The sequence below is a fragment of the Corvus moneduloides genome, chromosome 1, assembly GCF_009650955.1.
Source record: "Corvus moneduloides isolate bCorMon1 chromosome 1, bCorMon1.pri, whole genome shotgun sequence".
Taxonomy (NCBI): Eukaryota; Metazoa; Chordata; class Aves; order Passeriformes; family Corvidae; genus Corvus; species Corvus moneduloides.
The window spans coordinates 80,882,795-80,906,618 of record NC_045476.1 but is presented as its reverse complement, the minus strand read 5'-3'; positions in this window follow the sequence as shown (position 1 = coordinate 80,906,618).

Below are 23,824 nucleotides of genomic sequence, written 5' to 3'. Positions count from 1 at the left end.
ATTTGGACAGGCTCCTATTAAGCTAGTTAAACAGTTTATTTTTGCAGTAATATAACACTCAAATTATTCATTATAAATGCAACTTTGTATCAACATCATTATGTTTGGGGCTACTTTGTAAACAAGATGTGTAAAAATCCTGCTGCCTTTCATTTGACTCTGTGTGGTGTATAAGCACAAAGAGGTAGTTCCTGAAAAATTTGCTGTGACTACAAAGTAAGCAACTGAAAGTGATGACAATATAAAGTTTTATTAGAAATTTCTAAATTAATGCTTCAACTTTAACCTGACTTTTCCCCTTCTCTATTTCATTGTAAGATGATGAATCTCTTATATTAGGCAATAATGAATATGTAATTCTTAAAAATATGAATAAACATAGCAGCATATTGACCTTGGACTTATATACTTTATTAAGGAATTGAGCAATTAATTCTGTTTTGTTTGGCAATTTATGTTTGAAATGCAAGACATGTCAAATTTAATGGCACATTCTACTGATAAGGATTGAAAGCAAATGTCTTCAACTTCTTAATTTAATAATCTCTATAATTACAAATTATTGTATCATTTCACATTAAGGCTTGTATGGAGAACATAGAGGAAATACCAAATTAATTTGTGTTTGCCCCTGAAGTACATCACCTTTCTATTCACATATCCTTGAACTGAACAGCTATAGCTACACTGTAAAGGTCCAGAAAATTCAATACATCTGACTTCAACCTGAATATTTATGGAAAGTCAGAGAGGAAATATCACAATAAGTAATCATCATGTGAGGAATATTGGAATCACAAGACCATTTAAGTTAGGAGGGCCTCTGGAAGTCATTTAGTCCAACCTCCCACTTGAACTAGGTCCTGTTAGAGGTCTTTCTCAGGTTGTTATCCAACTGAGTTTTGTACACATCTCACAGACTCTATGGACATCTTTGCCAGTGTTTAATCAGACTCATAGAGAAAAATTTTCTTTTTTATGTTTAAGAGGAATTTCTTATATTACATCTTAGAATCCTAGATTCATATGAGTCTACTTTGGAAGGGAGCCTCTGGATAACAGCTACTTCACCTCTCTGTTGAGAGGGGGGTCATAGATTAGATCTTAGCCTTGTCTGGCTGAGTCATGAATACTTTCAACAAGAAAAATTCCATCACTTCTCTGGGCAGCCTATCCCACTGTTCAATTGTCCTCAGAGTTAAGATCTTTTTACTCTTACATACAGACAGAGGTTTTCCTGAAACAAGTTTTCTTTTGCTCGTCATATTGTTATACATCTTCAGGAAGACTCTGTTTCAAGTTTTCTACTCTGTTCCAATAGGTATCCCTCGTTAGAGTCCCTCTAGTCTTGTCTCATCTCCAGGATGAATGAACCAGCTTTCTCAGGCTTTGCTCATATGTCAAGTACTCCAGAACCAAACAATCTTATTGGACCTTTGTTGGGCTCACTCCAGTATGTCAACGTCTTTTTGGTACTGGGAAGTCCAGACCTGGGCATGAAACTCTAAACGTGGTCTCCCAAGTGTCAGATAGAGGTGAGACCAGATAAATGCAGATCCATCACAGTACACAGACAGCCTCCTCTGCAGCAAGGGCACTTTGCTGACTCTGTATCTGTGTCTACAGATATTTTTAAAGATGTATCTGTATCTATGGACATATATTTATGTCTGATACATGGATAATGGGCTAGAGTGTGCTTTCAGCAATTTCATGGAGGAACTACATATAGCAAGAGAAAGTGAGAGAGACGGATGATATCAATAACTGTATTTGCAGATGTCTTCATAAATCGATAGGTCTATGTAATATAAAGATACTGAAGTACCTCTATATTGACCTATTACTGATTCTTTAGGACAGATACCAGTAAATGGCTGAAACTTGGACATTGTATTGCTGAACATAAGCCTTGGAGCCTGAAAATGTAGTCAAATTTTCAGTGCCTTATCATGTCTATATCTCATCTCATTTTACAGAAAACCATACCAAAAGACTTGCTGAAGTCAAAGTAAATAAAATCCACTGACATCCCATTGACTACAGATCCTGTCATTTTATAATAGAAAACAATTAGGCTGACCATGTGAGACATCCCTTGTTAAATCCATTCTATCTGGTTCTCAGGCACATTTTGCTCTTCGTATTAGAAATAAATTCAAAGAGGATTTTGATGGACAGACTTCACAGGGACTGATGTGAGGCCAACCAGACTACATTTCCTTGGTTCTTCTCCTCTGCTTCTTCAAGATGGATGTGACTTTTCTAGTCACCAGAAACCTTTCCCAGTCACCATGGCCTTTAAAAGCTGATAGCAGTCTCATGGTGACATCACTCAAATAAGGAACAGAGAAAATACTAACACCTAGCACTTCTTTTGTAAATGGAAATGAACAGCCCTTCAAAGAAAGACTTCAGAATGCTGGTAGATCGGGGGTTGGACTTGAGCCAAAAATGTGCACTTGTAGCCCAGAAAGCCAATTGTACCCTTGGCTGCACCAAAAGCAGTGTTGCCAGCAGGGTGAGGGAGGGGGTTCTGCCCCTCTACCCTGCTGTGATGAGATCCTATCTGGAATGCTTCATCCAGCACTGGGGTCCTCAGCACAGGAAGGACATGGACCCGTTGGAGCAAATCCAGAGGAGGGAAGATGATTAGATGGGATGGAGCACCACTCTAATGAGAAAAGGTTGAGAGACTTGAGGTTGTTCAGCCTTGACAAGAGAGGGCTCTAGGGAGACCTTCTTGAAGGCTTTTCAATATTTAAAGGAGGCTTACAAGAAAGATGGGGGCAAATATTTTAGCAGGGACTGTTGCGTTAGGACAAGGGGTTAAGGTTTTAAACTGAAGAAGGGCTGATTTAGATTAGATATAAGGAAGAAGTTGTCACATAAGGAAGAAGCTTTTATGATGATGGTGGTAAAATACTGGAACAGGTTGCACAGGCAGGTACTAGATGCATGTAGTAAGACTGTAATACACTTCTGCACATTAATAACCTGATGGGAATGCTCTTCCAAATGCAACCTAATGCAGGATACTGTTGGCCTTCTTTACCATGAAGGCACACTGGTTGTTGTTGGGTTTTGATTTTTTTTTTTGTTTGTTTATTTGTTTGTTTGTTTTTTCCCCCAGAAACAGAAAAGATACCATGAGCATATCGCTGACTTACTGTTCATTTTCTGAAAAGCTGCTCTCTAATTGGTCCATCCCCAGTGTTGTTAGATTATTTCTTCCCAAGTGCAGGTCTTGGTATGTGGCCTTGCAGAAGTTTGCTAGGTTCCAGTTGTCCCATTTCTCCAGATGGCTAAGGACTTTTTGGTATTGATTACAAACCTTTGAGCCTCACAGTTTAGCTAATTTTCAATTCACTTACCTGTTCACTTATCTATTCCATACTTCACTGTTTGTCAATGAGGATGTTATGGGAGATGGTTGAAAGCCATACTAAAATAAAAAAAAAAGCCTGCTGTTCTTTTGTCATGTATCAAGCTAGTTACCTAATTACAGAAGGCTCTTAGGTTGGTTAAGCATGATTTACCCTTCATAAATTTTTGCTGACTTCTCCAGTCAACCTCCTATGCTTCATATATCTGGAAATGGTTACCAGGAATATTTCCTCCCTCATCTTCCCAGGGATTGAAATGATCAACCTGTAGCTCCCAGGATTTTCTGTCTTAACCCTCTTGAAGACAGCAGTGACATGTTCTTTTTTCCAGTTCTCACATAGGACAGTGTCTCTATATCCCTTGTAGATCACCTGACCATGTTTACATATCTCATACACTTCTTTATATTTGAGATATCAGCAGCTCCTTGTTCAGCACTGCAGACTTCAAGATGGATCATTCTTGAGCTTGGAGGAGGTGACCCTTAAAAATCAACCAACACTTCTGGCCTCTTTTTCTCTACAGGATCGTATACCATGGGATTTTTCCAAGCAGATCTTTGAAAAGGCCAAAATCTCTAAAGAAGTCCATAGTTGTGATACTGCTTTTAGCCTTGTGCTTTCCTCTCCGGATCTCGACTCCACTAGTCCATGGTCACTGCAGCCAAGGCTGCTCTCAGTCTACACATTCTGAGAATTTCTTCTTTGTTTGTATCATGTTCAGTAGAGCATCTCCCCTCTTCATCTTTATCACCTGTGTTAGGAAGGTGTCATCAATACACATCAGAAACCTCCTGTGTTACTGCTGCCTTGTTGTTTTGTCCTTCTAGCATATACTCGGGAGGTTCAAGTCCTCCATAAGGACTGGGACCTACAACTGTGAGACTTCTTCCAATTGTATAAAGGTCTCATTTACTTCTTCCCAATCAGGCAGTCTGTAGCAGACACCCACAATAGTATTGCACATGTTATATATTAACTTTATTGATCAAATCCTGTATATTTCAGGTTCTATTAATAAGTCCTTGCAGAGGGATGTTTCAGATTTGATACCGCTAAAACTGCACATTATTTTGCACTATATAAGAAGTTGTTCTAGTGTCATCAATAACACACTGCTAATATTCCAGAGGTTGACTCTTCATTTCTTCATGAGAAAATAAAATAATAATAATCTACAAGTAACAACCGAAGCACTCTGATGTATATTGTAATTGCATGTTCTGTTCAGTAAAATTTTATTTAGGCTAATTTTCCAGAGCCTTACTTTTTATAATTGACACTCTTCTCTTACAGAATCTAATTAGATTCCATGTCACTCAGTAAAATTGGAAACTTCATTCAAATGTAAATCACACTAGTTTAGGAAGGTACAACCTGAATAATCACATGCGTGGAGTAGGATTTTTTTAAGGCAAACAAACTATGTGATATGAAACTAGGTAATCTGAATGAAAAATTTCAATGTGTTTTATAGTTCATTTCACATAAATGGATATGTTGCAATTTTTCTTCAGCATGGTTGAGAACATAAGTTTTATTTTCAATCTTTTTTTACTGGTTACACAAAAAACTCCAACTCCTTACAGTGTGTTGCTTTTTGTTGCATTGTAAATTTATTTGACCATGACTTGTGAAATGAGTAGGAGAAAATTCCTGTTTACAACCTAAAATGTATATCAGAATTTATAGTAAGAATCTAAATTGAACAAGAGAATTTCAGGACAGGCTTAGCTTCTATCTGTTACAGTCACCCAAATCAGATTGCCTGCAAATAATTTAGCACTAGATTTCCTGTGATCTTCCTATATAGTGGACAAAATAATCTTCTTTACTTACTTCCTTTATGGCATGAATGTAAACACAAAAAAACAAAAATAACCCCCACATCACTGTACAGAAAACAGTTTGTGGAATGTAATTGGAGATAAATGCTGAAGTCTCAATAACATGACATGTCACCACACAAGGTTTATGACAGGTGATCAGGGAAAGTGCAACTTTGTTTATGATTGACTACCTTGAGAAAAATATTTCAGCCAAATATTCAGCCAGGCGGTTACAACTGTATTGCTTTTCTATTAGATAAAGTAAAAAAAAAAATAGAAAGGAAAATTCAGATATTATTACTGAGATTACCGTTTTTAAGCTGCCTGAGGAACCTGGTCACATTTTCTAGATTTAATCAGAACTGAACATCCAAGTTCCTTAAAAGTTTTGAAAGTCTTAGCCCAAGATAGCATATAACAACTCCTCCACTGTTGGGGCCAACTATTGGTTCTCTAGTGTATTTGTTACTGCAGATAGTTATTTGTCAATAATGAAAGTCCAAAACTAATGTTTTACAAACATTTAAGTACAAGTATAGAGTACAAATGATAGACCCAATGTCAGGGCTTATTAAGGTGTCTTCTGATTTAATGGTCTTCATTGGTCTGCTCATCTACTGTTGTTTTCATTGTGGATTCTAATACTTATTCTTTATCCTAAAATGTCAAATTACACACATTCAAGAATTAATCAGGATGCAAAAACAGTACTTAAATATATCTATATTTTTAAAATCTCCCACTGAAGAAAGGAGGCCTTTTTCTTCTAAATGCCCAAACTAGCAACATTTGTCTTGGTTCTCATTGGAAAGTTTATTTTTTGCAGATAAATATAGATCATATGTTACTGTGGTCAGAGTTAGAAAAGCCTGGACAAGGTTTGAAGTTAAATGTAAAGGATAATCTTAAGACTGATGTGCCTATTATCATCAGCTTTGAATCATCATTAGGACTTTGATGAGCCTAGTGGGCCCTTTCCAACTCATGATATTTTATGATTCTATTATTTTACTCAAGTGTTTCACAAGCTAATACAAGTTTGATCCTTGCCTTTGTTCAAATGGAGGGTATTAGCTTTGTAAATTATTTTTAATTTTTTAAATTATGTATTATTCTTTGCATATCATAGAGATGAGTTTAACAACAAAAGCAAAAGCAAAGTTTCCAGAAACTTCATCTCTACCTTTCCAAGAATGCCTGGCAAAAGGGTGCTCTAAAAGGAGGATCACTCTCTTGATATGTAGTACAGCTATTGCAGAAGCATGGAAAGGACCAATGGAAAGACCTTTATGCTTTTATTGTTCATGTGTTGATTTATTATATTGTCTCCTAAAACAGCATCACATCAAAAAGAGAAGAAAAATTGTAGTTGTGCAGATACACAATACAGTTCTTAGGAAAAATGTTCAAGCCTGATAAAGGAAAAAAACCTTTATGTAATCGTTTAAGAATCTCAGCAGAATTCAGGTCAGAAGGAAACTCAGGAGGTCTTTAGTGTAACTCAAAGCAGAGTCAGTTGTGAGGTCAGATTATGTTGCTCAGGGATTTATAGTCCACAGATGGAGACCGCACACCATTTTTGGGGAACTTGCTTCACAACTTGACTGACCTGGGGTGAAAATGCTTTTCCTAACACACTGTTTGAAACTACCTTGCTTCAGTTTATGCCACAGTTGTTTCTTGTTTTTACGGAAGGCAGCACTGAGAACTGAGGGTCCACCCTTTTGTGATCCCCCCAGCACTGGAGGCTGGGCAGGTTGTTTGGTCTCCCTGAGGTGGTCTCTTCTCCAGGCTGAAAAATCCCCAGGCCCCTTCCTGAAGAGCTGCTCCCAGACAGGCCACAGCACCAGTGTCACAGGCAGCACACAGCTTTGCACTTACATGTAAATGAGGGTTTCTGTCTGCCCATTCCTCTAGCATGTCTAGGTCCTTCTGAATTACAGCTCGGCTATTGAGTGTGTTGGTTGCATATCTACACTCCCACACAGTTTGATATAAGTTCCAGGCTTGATAAGAGAGTGCTTCATCACTTTCTCCAGACTCCTGCAATAGTCCACTTTTGCCAGCTTCCAGTATATGGCCCTCTTGCCTACCTCTATTGTTGGGGTCTCCTCCCCTGCCATGGAGCCCTGGGAGATGGGCCCTGGGGGGGAGACACGGGGTTTCCCTGCCCCTGGTCAGCCTCATTCCCCATTGGTTGGTTTGTGTTCCCTGGTGTGGCCAAGGTCCCTGGGGTCCCGTGACTGGGGGGTTCCTGAGCAGAACCCCGGCCATGCGGCTGGAGAAATAAACACCTCTGAAACATCTACCACGAATCTGTCCATATATACTTCGCTTTCCACGGGACTCCTGGTTTGATATATGCGTGTTACAGTAATCCCTGCTGTAACAAACTGGTGGAGGAATGCAGGCAGGACACCGATCCCTGAGGAAGATTCATGAGTAAAATAACCACTCTAGACCTCCCTCTTCTCATCTTGGTTTGGATATTCTCTCTGGACTATGGAAGAATCATGGGAAATGGGGCTCTCTGAGCCACAGAAAGAAATGTACCTAGAAGTAAAAAGAATCCTTGAACAACAAAACAAAAAAGTAGTGCAACCGGGAGATCTAGAACATTTTTTCATCTGGCTTTTCGAAAGGTTCTCCTATATTTCTCAAGACTTACTTTTTGATATTGAACCTCCTGAATCTTGTGAGGGGTGTTTCTGGGACGAGATCTGGGATAAAGTAAGAGATCAAAGAGAAGCTTTCCGTGCATACCTTATAATCAGGGAAGCTCTTGAGGAGCATTTGTATGGTCCCACTACCCCTAAAGCAGAGGATCATACTTATCCCGTGGCCTAGGCCGCGCGGCCGCCATCCCTGTGGCACATGACTGCAGCCGTGCCGGCGGAGGTGCCCGCGCTGGGTGCGCCCGGCCCCCTCGGGAGCGCGCGCCTTATCGCGGACCCCATCCCTGTCTCGGGGTCCCCGGCCACGCGACCGCGAGTGAGGGAGCGATGCCGCAGGCGCCGTGGGTGCCATGGGCCACGAGCAGCCAGGAACTGGGGGTCAGCGTGGCAGGCCGCTCTGAGCACATGGCTCGGAGAGCCCTGTGGAGGGAGAAGCGGCGGTTTCCACAGCGACACAAGAAGCCGTGCCGGGCAGCGCTGAGCCGGAACGGGGCCGCACTCAAAGAAGCGTGGAATTTGTGGAGTGGAACCACTCACAGGGCACGGAGCCAGCGGCAATGGCAACGCGGGGCCACACAGAGCCTGGACACGTGCCGGAGCAGCGCCGCTCGGAGAGCGCGGAGCAGCCACAACGCGGGGGCCCGGCTGAGACGTCGGAGCCGGCGAGGCGGTGGCCACGCGGGACCGGCAGCCACGACGAACACGCAAGCATGTGATAGGAGCAGTTGTAGCCACGAAAGTCACAGGAACTGTGAAATGGTACAATGTCAAAAACAACTATGGATTTATAACACGAGATGATACAGGGGAAGATCTATTCATCCATAGAACTGCCGTTAAAAGGAATAACCCTAAAAATTACCTGCAAAGTGTAGGAGATGGAAAAGTTGTACAAGTTGATATAGTGCAAGGAAAGAAGGGTTTACAAGCAGCGAATGTTACTGGGCCTGGGGGTATTCCAGTCAAAGGCGGCCATTATGCACAAAATTATAAACAGTATCCATCCCAGCAATTTCCCTACCCACAGCCTACTTTCCCCTTTTACCCTATACCCAATATGAACCCCTTCCTAAGTTTACCCTATCCCCAGTTTATTCCTAATCCGTTTTTCACCCCATGGCTTCCATATACAATTCCCTTTCCCTACAATTCCTCTCCGATGCTGAGAGGGGGATGAAAAGAGGGAGGGAAGAAATTCAACCCTCTCCTGCCTCAGTTTCCCCACAAAGCATGCCCGGAGAGTTCTGTCTCCCTTCTGTCAGCCCTAAGATGTTCCACAGAATCTGTTTGGACATTTAAAGACTCAGGAGGGTGGCTTGTTTTGTCTTGAAACTGTTCTTGTTATCCAGTCGTTTTCATTCTCCTTTTATTAAAATAAAACGGGTGAGATGTTGGGGTCTCCTCCCCTGCCATGGAGCCCTGGGAGATGGGCCCTGGGGGGGAGACACGGGGTTTCCCTGCCCCTGGTCAGCCTCATTTCCCATTGGTTGGTTTGTGTTCCCTGGGGTGGCCAAGGACCCTTGGGTCCCGTGACTGCGGAGTTCCTGAGCTGAGCCCCGGTGATGCGGCTGGAGAAATAAACACCTCTGAAACATCTACCACGAATCTGTCCATATATACTTCCTTTCCCTGGGACTCCTGGTTTGATATATGCGTGTTACAGTAATCCCTGCTGTAACACTCTATAACTTGTTTTTCATCCATTTAATTATCCATCCCTCTAGACTATACAGTTCCATTGCAGATAGAGGAATAGCACGGCAGTTGCTTTCAAAAGCCCTGCTAAAAGTGACGTAAATTATATTTACCCATCCATAAAACAAGTAATTTCATCACTGAAGGCAATCAGGATTGGACAGGCATGATTCAGTCCTGGTACTTTTGCTTTGATTGTTCCCAGCTACCTACTTCACCTTCTGTGCCAAGAAATGTGTTTCCAGAGGTCTGACTCAAAGATTTCCCAAGGGACTGAAGCAAGGCTGACAGGCCTGTAGTTAGCCTGCTTGAACTTTGATCTTCTTTGAAGATGAGTGCAGCACTTGACTTCTTCCTGTTGCTGTGGACCTCCCCTGATCTCCACAGTGCTTCAAAGAAGATAGAGAACAGCCATTCAAAGACAACTGTCTGAGCACAAAGGTCTGGGAAGCTTTGTTGGTGAAGTCTGAGGTAAGGAAGATACTGGATACAAAACATCAGTCATTGCTTTGTCTACTGTGACTAAATCATTGAGCCATTTTAACAACAGGCATACATTTTCTTAGTTCAGCCTTTTAATACTGATGCACAGTAGAAAGTCCTTTTATTGTTTTTGACATCTTTTACAAAAACCAAATTTGTGTGCAAATCTTCAGCTTCATTCTTCCTTAAGTACAGCCAAGGCTGCCATTGATTACCATATCCCCAAACAACTGCTTTCTAGTTACTAGAAGAGTCTCCTGTGTGTCATCCCTAGCTGGCTCAAGTATCTGGATCAAGACACTGTTTCTCACACCATCTAGAAATCTCCTTGACTGCTCCCTTCTGACCATGTTGCTATTCTAGTAGATGTCATGGAGGTTCAAGATCCTCATGAACATGAGTTGGTGAACCCAAGATATCTTCAGGTCATTTGAAACATGCTTTGGCCTACACTGTGGTCTGTAACATAGCCCTACCATGCCATTACACTCACTGGCGTCTTCTTTTACCCTGACCCATGATTTCTCAGCTAGATCACTTTCTACCATGTGGAAAGACATCGCACATCTTAGGCTTCTTCTCACAGCACAATTCCCTTATCTTGTCTTCCCTGAATATCTTGCACCTGTCTCTAACTTTAGTCAGGCCATGTGAGCTACTTAACTCTATCTCAGTTCTTCCAATAATCTCATAGATTTTTTGGACTACATGCAAATCTCTATTTCCTCTTGATGCTTCCTCATGTACAGACATCAGTGCACATAAGCTTGAAATTGATCATCTTTTGCCTTGTTTCTTCTTTCATGAGGTCTCTCTTGTCAAAAAAAAAGAAAAATGAAACCCTCATTAAGATTCGTTGTTTCTTTAGCCTACGTGTTTTCAGTAATTTGCAGAACAAAGTACTTCTTGTTTTATATCTTTCTTCCATGCAGAAATACGTGCCTACAGGCTTCGAATGTCTATTTCTGAAAACAGTCAACAAACAAAAGCAAGATTTTAAGAAAACAGAAAATGCTAAAAGAGTTATCTATATGTTGGAAATTTTGACTGGAACCTTACATCTTGTGTAGTTTGAAAATGTTTGAAACTACATGCCCAAAGGAACCAAAATGTATAGTTTCCATTTGGCTCTAGTGGATATTTCTACTGGTTAAATAGGAGCCAAATTTGGCTCCTCTACATGCTTTGTCTATGTTTGTCTTCCCATCTGGGTTGACAGAGTGAAAGAGTGAGAGAACACACTGTGGAGAAAAAGAAACAGATTGGAAACACTTTGAACGTGAGAAGAGTTTTGTTCCTGCTGAGCTTTAGTCCCTTGAAGCTAAAGGGCTCTATTCATCAGTCACACATTGGGTCTTTGTGAACAACCAACACTCAGCTCCCGTGGAGCCCAAGTCTGGGCAAACAGCTTGAAGTTTTTCTGCATTACTCTTGTACAACTTAGATCTGAGAATATTGCTTTGACAATGAACTGATTAATACTATGGAAGAGGAAATGTTCACAGGGTTGTTTACACAGACTATGTAATCTATCCAGCTGGAGTATTGAATTCAAATGAGTACAATTACAAGAAGCTCTACAAATCTTCAGTATGTACAGTAGCAGTACAAAGACAGGCAGTTGATTCTGAATTTAGCATCTTATATTTTATTTTACAGTAATATCACTGACAAGGTATTTTTACACTAGAAAGGTGTGTGTAGCCGCACAGTTCTCCAGAAATTTACAAGCTAAAAATTATTTTGTTGGTGTTTTTTTTTCCTTTGAGTTACCTTATCACAGGTACTACTGGCTTCATTGGTGCTCCTACTAATCACTGCTACATATGATAACTTGGGACACCTTGCACTCAGTGGGCTGGAATGATATAGCTCACAGAGAATGGAGATAGGTTAAGTATATTAACATGCATTTTCTCTCTTCTGCTTCTACTAATCTTTGAATTATTATGCAAACTCAATATTTTATTGATAATTAGGAGCTGGAAATGAAAATTGGATTTACATGTAATCCCTACATAAAGAGATATTAAATTTAAAAATGCTGAGGTCACCTTGTCTGATCATTTAATGCATAAAGACCTGAGTTTTCAGGCCTTATTACACACAGAATGTGTTGCAAGATTAGACCACATTAAAGATTGAAAGAAGTACAATTCCATGAAGACATAACCTGTTCAGTCTACTCTTCTTTGGCAATTCTTCAGTGAAGACTGTAAATATTTGCTTCTGAGAAAGATAAGAATATTACTCAGATAGAAATTAATACAGTGTGAATTTCAATGTAGGGAAGGCTTCAATATTTTAATTGGAACAACAGTGCTGGAGAGACACAATCCATGAACTGAAGACAACTACAAGACTTTCACATCTTGTAGCAGGGAAGTAGTGCATAAATGTAAAACACTTTCAGTGCTGGGGTGGGTGTTTTTAAAAAAATATTTTGATGTATTGATTTACTTACTTTAACTGTTTTGATTAATTCATGTAATATTTTTAACCTATAAACTACATTCATTCACAATACAAAAGGCATTCTCAGTTCTGCCTGTCAAATATGCAGAACCATTATAGATTTGATTTAGTTTTGAGAGAAACAGACCATTTACCATTTGCTTAATATAACTGGTTTTGTTGCAACTGTGTGCTCTAAAAGCTAGGTGGGAAAAAGGTTAATAGTGCTTGGTGAAAACTGAATACTGGACACTTTTTATTCACAATATAATTACTTTGCTTGTGTATACTATAATCCTTTCTGTAGTTCTCAGATGAGGTTGGCATTCCTTATATTTAATGTACTACATGTATATAGAATTTATCGCCCTTTACCTGCAACATTTACTATGTCAAGAGGCAAAGGTGAAAAAAATTAGAAAAGCAGTGAGTGTGTGTGGTTTTATTCCTGTTACCATGGGAAAAAATTACGGCTGCTACTGTGCTGGGCTCCTGTGGGAGTCTGCCTTTTTTCCTGCCAGCTCACTGCATTGCTTTTGGACTAGACAGCTCTGCCCCAGGTCTTGATCTATCTCAGATGAATCTTAGTCTGTCTCAGATTAAGATCTACATAGCACATTTGGTCACACAGAGAAATGTGTACCTCAGGATTTCCAGGTTCTATGTTAGAAAGTGGGAAACATGGCATGTTTGTAAACCTACCCAGAGCACAAACTTCCTGTTACTGACTTACCTAGAAATCCTATCAACCATAACTAATGTAGAACTGACACAACTGGTAATGTTGGATTTTCAGACAGAATGACATTAACTGGAACTGTTTCCTGAAGATGATTCTTGTCCCTTTTGGTAATGGAGGAATGGTAGGTAGGAAAGGCAAAGATAACTGGTAAAAAAGATATTTCTGTAGCAGAATGTAAATACATTCCTTGCTACTGAGGAAATCACCTGTGTTCGGGTCCCTATATATATTTATAATTTTTTAGCCAATAACATTACAATTTAAAAATGTACAAGAAATCCTGAGATCACAAGTAAAAATGCCATGCTTCTTCCTTTGAGAGAGTAGAGTAACAACTGGACAAAATTATTTTGTTCTAAATTTTTCTTTTGTTTCACTGTTTTCAAGGATTCCAATTCTTCACTATACAAAATACTGGGCAGGAGAAAGCCTCCAGCCTTCTCACTACTTTTGCCAAGTTATTAGGGTATTCTTACCAATGATCAAGGAAGAAGATCAGACTCCACTTAGGCTGAACTGGAGCAGCTTCTTAAATGAGAGTGTTATATAGGCTCTGGAGGCTTGTTCTGTCTTGAAAATTGCTGCTGCTGTGAACTGTACAGCTTTTCACTACTTCCTGGTGGCAGGAAATTTTGATAGAGAAACACCTATACTGAGGAATTCTGAGGGATTTTGAAAGAAAGTTGCTAACTGTTTCAACTACATGTAATCAGGCTTTCTAATTACTCAGTGAAGCCAAATGATGTCTAGTGAATACAGATAAGACTAAGCTAAGTCTGCTAAGACTAACTGGGAATATTAATAACCAATAATTACAGTATACTTTTCATTTTACGAAAGCTAGCACAGGACTACTCTTGTTTGGATTTTTTTAAATTTACCTAATATGTAGAGTGCAAAAGTCTATGAGAGCTTTTTTGGTGTTTTTTCTCTTTTCCTCACCCCTTGACCTAACAGTGTAAGCACTATGATTTTGAATATGTGTGTAAGTCACACAATCATGGAATATTCTTAGTTTGAAGGGACCCACAAAGATCACTGAGTCCAACTAAGGTAAATGGCCCATACAGGGACTGAACCCATGACCTTGGCATTTGTAGCACCATGCTCTCTTTCAATATCAAATTATCTCTCAAAGGAGAGAATAAGTGAAGATGAAATAAGAAGTTAAAAAAATTAAGAATCTTAACAGTGGTAAGTTTACTTTGATCCTTGCCTTGAATTATCAAGGAAGGCAATCATACTTTTATTGTATTAAAAATATATATGTCTTGTACTTTTTCCTTTTCTTTTCCTAATATGTTTTCACCAGATCGAATATTTTTTCAAAAAAAACCCAATAGTGTTTCAGGAAAGCAAAACATCTACCGGGAAAGGAAAGACAGCTTTTTGCTGTAGATAGTGATTAAATACTAGCAGAAAAACACTTTCAAGGTTAAGGAAGAAGAAGCAAAATGAGAAGTTCAAATTCTCTCCATCTAAAGATGGAAGAGAAGATACAGAAACTGAAACTGTATTAAATCAAATTCCCAGGATGAGAAGGAATTGAGAGGTGGTGGGTGCCTCACTGAATCTCCCATTCTGCTCTCTTAGAAAAAAACTAATCTGGAAAGACAGATGAGATTTCTTCACTATGAAGAAGATTTACTAATAGGTTGATAAATAGAGCACTACAATTTACCTTTCCTTGAAGCTAAATGGGTATAGAAACTGGAGAGGTCCATATGGAGAAAAAAAATTGCTAGTTAAGTGATGTCTTATGGTTCCTTATCCTGGAGACTTAATAGCATTAGAAAAATATAGAGAAAATGTATGTCCCTCCTGTAGAGAATTTTTAAATAACTTTCTCCAGTTTTGTCAGTTGTAAATGTGGAAGAAATTTTCTGTCTCAGAACTTTCCACCCAAACAGCAATGGAAGAAGAAGGCAAGGTAGAGAACTCTGTTTTGTGAGGGAAAGAGAAGGTGTAAATGACCAAGTGTGTATCTCAGAACAGAGGTGGACTCAACTATTGGGTTTTTTGAGAACAGGCTTCAAATTAATTTATTTGAACCTTGTGTTAAGCAAATATATCATAATGTTATTATGAAATAATATCAGATAAACAGTTAATAATATTAGAATAGAGTCAGAAATAACTCAAGCATGAGGGAATGTATGACTTGGGCATGACAGAATTTATTCTATTCTAAGGCTTTTTTCATTCATTTATGATTTCACAATAAGAACATTAATAGTTAAAAACTATTACAGAAAATAGTGATTAGACAAGCAGATAGTGAAGAAAAGTTTGAAATCCTCAAATGTAACTCCAGGACCAGTATATAAGCATATTATATTGTTAGCCACCCATTACTCTGTCACTGCCAGTTACAGATTAGATACACAAAGAGAATGATCCTACAAAAGAACATATATTCTAAACATTTCGATTAAAACATTCACCATATATGAGAGAAAAGATTGTGGGAAACAGAGAAGCAGAAACTTCCACAGGCATTAATGAGTTTGATTTCCAGCCCTGGAAAGAGCTTGGATTGATGTAATGGCAAAGCTATACAGACTTTAAGCAGAAGAATTATAAAACAAGGTTTCTATAGTTATAAGTAAGAAAATGTATTGGGTGATATGGTGAAGGGTTCTTAAGTATAGTAATGTGATTTTATAGTTTAAGTTAAGAATGTAGCTGTTATTATAGAGTATATGTGTGTATGTGAGCTAGTAAGTTATTAGTTGTGGAACAGGCGCAATGCAGTAAAAAGTACCAAAGGTAATAGGTTATAAAGTCAAAACAAAGTTTCTTGTTAATTGCTTATTGGACCAAAAAGTTATAAATTGCCATGTAACTCTGAAACCTGTGACTTTCTCAGTTATGACAAATTGTTACTAAATCACAGCCTTTGAAACTAATGCCTTGTTGATTTTTAAGTAATAAATCGTGATAACCATGATCGTCCTATTTCTTGGATAATAAAGCTTCGAAGACAAAAGATGAAACATTTTTGTCTCTTGTAGTGCACTTCACTTCCACTCGATCACTTTTGAACACCTGGAAAATTGTATCCTACAGTAACTGTCAAGTTTTGCATAAATAAAATACATTTTCAACTGAATTTCATTTTGTTAACAACAAAAACAACAACAACAACAGCAAAAACAACAGGGTGGTCTCAGGCTGAAAAATATTATTTTTCTTTTCTGGAATGCTGTGTCACAAACCATGTTTTGGGCTTCCAACTTTTTATTAAGTACCTGTTCCTGTGAATTGACTGAAGAGTGATTCACCATAACATCTTTGGTCAGAGCTGAATTGTTTCCTTTTGTTACTTTAATGCTTCTCAAAAAAAAAAAAAAAAAAAAAAAAAATCTGTAGAACTGTATGCAGCTGTAGGCAGACATTTAGCTTGAAAATAATAAAATAATTTGCAAAACTTCAGAATGGTTTCTGTCTGACAAATACAAGAGAGCTATTTTGGCTTCATTTATTTTACTTTCTTTGCCACACTACATCCTCCTGTTTATGGTCTGCCTAAAACCAGATATTTAAATAAGCCTCTATCAAGGATATTTCGAATCACAACTCCCATAAGGAATGAGTTACTATATTTATCAGTGCACACACTAGTTTTTCTGTTTCATTACAGGAACTGAAGTTCTGTAAATTGACAACTACAATAGTTGAACTAGAAAAAGACTCATATTTTCTGAGTAGTATCAGAATCTTCCAACAATTCCACTGAATGGGAATCCTTCCCTGCTTTATCTCCTGCACTACTTCATAGCCCGTGTGTTTCAACTTCAGATACCTAAGTCAGAAACCTGACAATACGTGGTATTTTTAAGACATGTCGCCTTACTTTGGTGCAGATGCTCACATTTTAATTTTCCTAATCTGCAGTCACTGGTTAGTGGTCACCATTGTAGGCCCTCTAAAAGAAGACATCAGTAAGACACCTACAATAACACCCTGTAGCCAGGCTATATTCTGAGAATAATAAAGACTAATTTCTTCACACCATCCTTCCCAGTGCTGCTCTTACAATGTCATAGTCTTATAACTCTTCCATTAAAAATCATGCAGTTTATGTAACTTCACTTTTCAGCCTCTGAATTTAATGTCTTTCCTCAAATAACTAGCTTTTGACATACAAGATCTGCTAGCAGCAGCTGAAGAACTAGTGGCATTCAGGCTCAAAGTGGTCATTGAGTGTTCTCAAGGGAAGATATTTTTTTGTTTTGCATTTGGTTTTTTGTTTTGTTTTGGTTTCTTTCTTAAATGAGCTTTTTAGCTATGTATCTTGTATACTATTATTTTGCTTCTCAATTTAGCCTAGAAGGGGCTTTAAAACTCTTACTTCAACTTTCAAATAAAAAGCTAGTCCTGAAACATATCTGAAATATATTAATCTCACAAAAATAATTCTTACTCCTTTAAATTTCCCATTTGGTTTTATATAAAAGCCGCTAAGATTGCAGAGGTTTATGTCATAATGGGAATTTTGGGGTACAGCAACACAAAGAAAGATTTCTATCCTTCAGTCTTTCAAAGTCAACAGCCACGATTTTAATAATTATTTTGACTGAGAGACTTAAAACTGCACTGTGAAAAGTCACTGCTCTGTGATCCTTTCTGTACTAGAAAGCAAAGGACTGCATATGAATGTTTTAATAAAAATATCAACTGTCTACATGATTTGCTAGGGCTGACTAAAAACCTTTGAAATTATGATGGGAAAGATGGATATGAGGTAACTGTAACATCCCTCACTTATAAACACAAAACGTGACAAAAGTTCTACCCAGAACACGGGCCAGGCTTTAGTGGTGCTTTCACAAGCATATTGTTGCTGAAACACCTGACAGATTCCCATTCTGCTCTTTAGATGTACTTCCCAGGACTTCTCTTGGCTTTCCTGATTAGATTAATAGTACCGTGGTGAGAATGTTTTTATTTCCATGGATTTAGAAGCTCCAGTTTTTTGTGTTTTGCAGCAGATACCAATGACTCTCATCCAGCTTACTAAAAGAGTTCAGGCTTGTTTCTGTGTCAGTAATGCCATTAGTGTTTCAAGATGAAAACCAAATTAATCTTTTGGTATTAACTAAGAGGGTGCATAACTAAGCCACTTAGTGAGAAAGATATTTAAATTTGAAAGACGTTAAATTCATTTTACTTCAAAGCAGTCAACACAGCCTGTGTAAATACAACTTCTGCAAAGTTTGTCTGAAACTAATAGGTCTCCAAGATGCAAGATCTCAAGATCTATGTTAAATATGTTCATAGAAAAAGGAATTATTTAGTCTCCAAAAAACTGGACTGTCAGTCGAAAAATTTACCATGGTCACTGTGGTTTTATTTAATATCAATTTTATGGTTTCCTTTTTTTGGTTGGGATTTTTTTCTTTTTGTTACTTTGTAATATTTTTGCCTGGAAACATAATAATTTTGACTCTGTTAGAATATGTCTTTAATTGATTGTGGCTCTGTTTCAGGATTTGGAGAATTACCTAGTTATCCTAAGATTTCCTCCCATTTGACTAAAAATTGTGGGAGAAAATCCAATTGAAAAAATAGTGGTTAAGAATTTGACAGTAAACATGTCAAAACAAATGGAGGCAAAACAATAGTTTTGTTGTTAAATTTATTCTAATATTTCAACTTGAAAGCACACATGGGAAAGTAGGCAATAGGTATGTTCTACCTGCAAATAAGTAAATTTGTGGAGTGAGAAGAATATTTTTTTCATTATTTTGTTCCAAAGCACCTCTGTTTCATTGTCCTCTCCCCATGAATAAGACTGTATTTTCTCCTTAGTTTGTAATTTATTCAAAAGCAATCACCCTCTTCCATGTGCAGCTATCAGCATGACAGGGCCCTGTTTTCAAACTCCATATTACAAAGAGTATGATGTAAAAAAAAAATGTTTTCCTTCTACCAGTGTTTTTTAAGACTTCACCAGGTGTAAGAAATTTAACCCTGCATTGAAATAGTTGTTTTGCCATGACAAGATAAAAATTGGAAGATCAAACATGGTAAAAAATGCTATACCTGGCTGTCAAGTACCAGATGACAGGTAACAACTGTAAAGACTTTTCTGCATTATTTACCTTCTACTGTGTCAACAACTACTCCATATATATGTTTCAGTTCAAATATAATATTGACCATTTGAATTGCTCTTATCTTTGAAAGGTCTTGTGGCTATTTGTTGAAATTCTGGTACTTCACCTTACTGATACTGACTTCATTCGAGGCAGAGTTTTACTTTATGTGTGCATGCCTTTGCATGTGTATATTAATGCCCTAATTCCTGAAATTCAGTGGCGTCTGGATGCCAAAATTTCAACACTGTCACTAGTACTGCTTCTGCTACTAACTCACTATTTTTTCTGAATGTAGGAACAAAACTGCTGGCCTAATATTAAGTACCAAATTAATCGAAAATTTATGATTCCTTGTATTTTTTAAACATTGATTAGTATATAATTGTAAATGTTGTGAGACTAAACACCTTGGTGTGATCTAAACACTCAGCTGGTATGAACTAATATACTGTAAGTAACAAGGTTCAGTCAAACCTAACAGAATAAGAAAAAATGTGAAAATTACTCACAGAGGTTCTCATGGTTCATCAGACAAAGTGCAATTGGGAAGAACTGCTAGCACTAGTGGTGCATTTACCCATGTTTCAGGGGGCCCAATCCAAGCTGGAGCACTGCCTAGGGGCCATAAGGTAAAACTTTTTTTAAATTACAGTCTCTTTCCTAAGGTAAAAAAGGACATCATCACAGTGAACAATCACAGGACCAAGCAGAGCTAGGGGGTAAGTGCGTAATTCCCTGATTTTACTGAATAGGAAATGCATAAATGCTGGCTTAAAATTCTTGGAAGTGCATGCTCAATTGCATTTGTTTCCAACCCAAGTTATCTTCCACCCTACAGAATAGAGAGACTGATAAATTCATAGTTCTTCTAACCTGAGGCAAGGGTATTGTAGGAGTAGCTACTGACTTATTCTCTAGCAATGTGTTGGGAATGACATTACTGACAGTGAGTGGAAACATTTTTTAGCTGAAATATCTTGGAGTGACTCTTGTTCTTACTGAGTATATTAATGGAAGTTACTTGAAATGTGCATTTAGGTGAGCACACAGTTTAGTATCAATCACCGCTGTTCCATTGTCAGAACGTGTCATATCCTCACTTATAGTCCCTTTCTTTAAAGTGTACATCTTCAGACTTCTACTACAATAGCACTTTTTTGTTACTTTCTTTGTTATTTAATAGGGATTTGCTTACTTTATCCACATACAGAAAAGTACTATTGTGCTATTAGGGAATTTTTTTAATAACGTGAGGCTTTTGTAGATACATTCTTGAAACCCAAGTTTAAATTAATTTCCACTTTTCAAACTGGTAGTTAAACATTCTAAGATGAAGTCAGTAGCATGACATAGAGGTTATACTTGATTTCTCTTATGTGTTTGGGGATTTTTTTATTTGTTTGTGTTCCGGTTTGGCCAAATTTAGAAATATATCCTCTGAGAGAAGGCACAACCACCCCTCCCCCCACCAGGTTCGGGAAAAAAATAAATTTTCCTCGAAGGAAAGTGAAGAAGATAAAACTATTTATTTAACAAACACACGGGAAAGGAAAATAATGTTAAATGGTAAAATCTTTCGCTGTAGAGGAAAAACCTGGGAAAGTGTTCGAGTCCTCCCTTTGGTCTCCTCGGAGCTGGGGCTTGGCCCAGGGCCAGGCCCTCTGTGCCCGGTGGAAAGTCCTCCCGATGTGCTCTGATGTTACAGCAATCAAGCAGTCCAGTAGAACATGGGAGAAAATCCGAAATTCCAGAGAAGGAAAAGTTCAACTCTCAGTCTCTCTCCGGAGAACAAGAAAAACTGGAAAAAACTGGCCAAAAGCTGACTGGAAAGCCGCAAGCCGGGTGCTTCCTCGCTCCCCTGCCCCAGCTGGGAAAAAAAAAAAAACCCTGCTATCTTTTTGTGTCCTTGAACAAGCTGCAAACTGCTTTGAGAAAGTTTTTGCTCAGGTTTTTTTTTTTCCTTCCCCCTCTCAGGCTCAGTTTAGAGGCATAGAAAGGCCCAAAAATTAATTTCTGGGCAGAGGCAGCGATATGGGATACACATCATAAGGTCACCCCAAGACATTGGGTTTGCTAGTTACTGCTTTGGTTGTAGAGCTGGCTCATGTTTAGTAGGAGGGCAAAAAGGCAAAAAAGGCAACAAGTTACTCAATGACCATTCTTGACAGTGATACATTATTTCTTTCAAATAGAACTGTATGCATGCTAACACTTCAAATGTCACTGACTTACTAAGAAATTTATTTTCTCTTCTGTCTTTAGACTTGGTAATACATTTTTTTTTAATAAATAATGTACAGCTACATTGATTTTCAGCTAAAACATAGTAATGGGATTCTGTGATCTTCTTTCTATTTTGAAAATGTAATTGAGTATATTTTCTAGCTCAGTTGTTTGGTTTTTTTTACTTTAAACCCTTATTAAAAAAAACCTACAAGATCAACATCCTTACTGATATAACCATCAGCACAATTATTTATGTGCCTGTCATTTCCAAATGTATTACTACAATATACTTTCTCCAGGTCTAAATTTAAAATGGCTTTTAAGATTTACTTGGCGCAAGGAAAATTCCCACCAAGTTCAAGCACCACTATGGAAGGGACATGGTAGCAGGACAGGGCCCCTAAATTGTCAGTATAGCCTCTCAATAAGGAATTCAAAGCCTGGTTTACCATACTCCAGCTAATTTCTTCCACAGCCTCCTACCACATAATAGGCTCTAGATAACCTCTTTTAGTAAGAGATGCAGAGTCCAGTATCTGATAGCCTTTGTAATACTTCATCTAGGAGCATTTTGTTAACACATTTACAGGATTAAATGCACTGAAGTAAAATCTTTTAAGCTATTCGCTATTCCCATGGAAGAGAACAGGAGGAGGAAATACACAGTCATAGGGGAGGGGAGCTTGGGAAGAAAGCCTGGATGTCACCTGCTAAGTGCAGGAGCAACCTCAAATTTAAATGAGGTTGTTAAAGCCTTTGACCAACTTTTAAACATATCCGAGGACAGAGATTCAAAAATGTCTCTAGACAAGCTGTTTCACTGCTTTACATTCTTTACAAAACATTTTCCTTCAGTTTAATCAGAATTTCCCTTGTGTGACTTGCAACAGTTAAACTTTCTCTTTTCACAGTGCACCTCTGAGACTCTGTCTTCTCAGCACACCTTCGTAGGTAGTTGAAGGCAGCCACTTCATCCCTCACAGTCTTTCTTCTTTTCTCCAAACTAAGCAAATCCACTCACCTCAGCCTCTCCTTTCAAGCCAGGTGTTCCAGACCCCTACCACACTTGAGGTCCTCCAGCTGAACTGGGCTCAGTACTCCAGGCACGGCCTCAGGAGAGCTGACCATGGAATACACCTATCCCTTGACCTGCTAGCTGTGCTTGTCACATACTGGGGACAGTGCTGCAACATTAGACCACAGTTTTTGAGCATGTAACCATCAGGGCACTTGTATGGAGAGGCACAGCTCCTATACTGGGAACTGTGGCATCATCCTCACCACCAGTCTACAAACCTTGCAGTAAATATGTTCTTTTTCTGGAATTAAAAGTAATGAACAATGGCAGTAAAAGAGGTTTAAGAGAAAAATTCCACAGCACTCAAAGGTTCATTTTTAGGGTGAAGTTATCTTCTTGCCACTCTACCGCATTCATTTCTAGTCAGTAGGTGACTGGCTGACTAAAAACATGTTTTGGAGTTCTGCAGCAGGAAAGAAATGATGGCATGAGACTGTAAATGGGTTATATTTCGGCTTAGATATGGATTGGTGTTGGGGTCTCCTCCCCCTGCCATGGAGCCCTGGGAGAGGAGCCCTGGGGGGGAGACACAGGGTTTCCCTGCCCCTGGTCACCTTTGTTTCCCATTGGTTGGTTTGTGTTCCCCGGGGTGGCCAAGGACCCTTGGGTCCCGTGACTGCGGAGTTCCTGAGCTGAGCCCCGGCGATGCGGCTGGAGAAATAAACATCTCTGAAACATCTACCACGAATCTGTCCTTATATACTTCGCTTTCCACGGGACTCCTGGTTTGAAATATACTTGTTGCAGTAATCCCCGCTGCAACAAACTGGTGGAGGAATGTGAGCAAGATACCAATCCCTGAGGGAGATTCATGAGTAAAATAACCACTCTAGACCTCTCTCTTCTCATCTTGGTTTGGATATTCTCTCTGGACTATGGAAGAATCGTGGGAAATGGGGCTCTCTGAGCCACAGAAAGAAATGTACCTAGAAGTTAAAGGAATCCTTGAACAACAAAACAAAAAAGTGATGGAACCAGGAGATCTAGAACATTTCTTCTTCTGGCTTTTCGAAAGGTTCTCCTATATTTCTCAAGACTTACTTTTTGATATCAAACCTCCTGTATCTTGTGAGGGGTGTTTCTGGGACGAGATATGGGATAAAGTATGGGATCAAAGAGAAGCTTTCCGTGCATACCTTATAATCAGGGAAG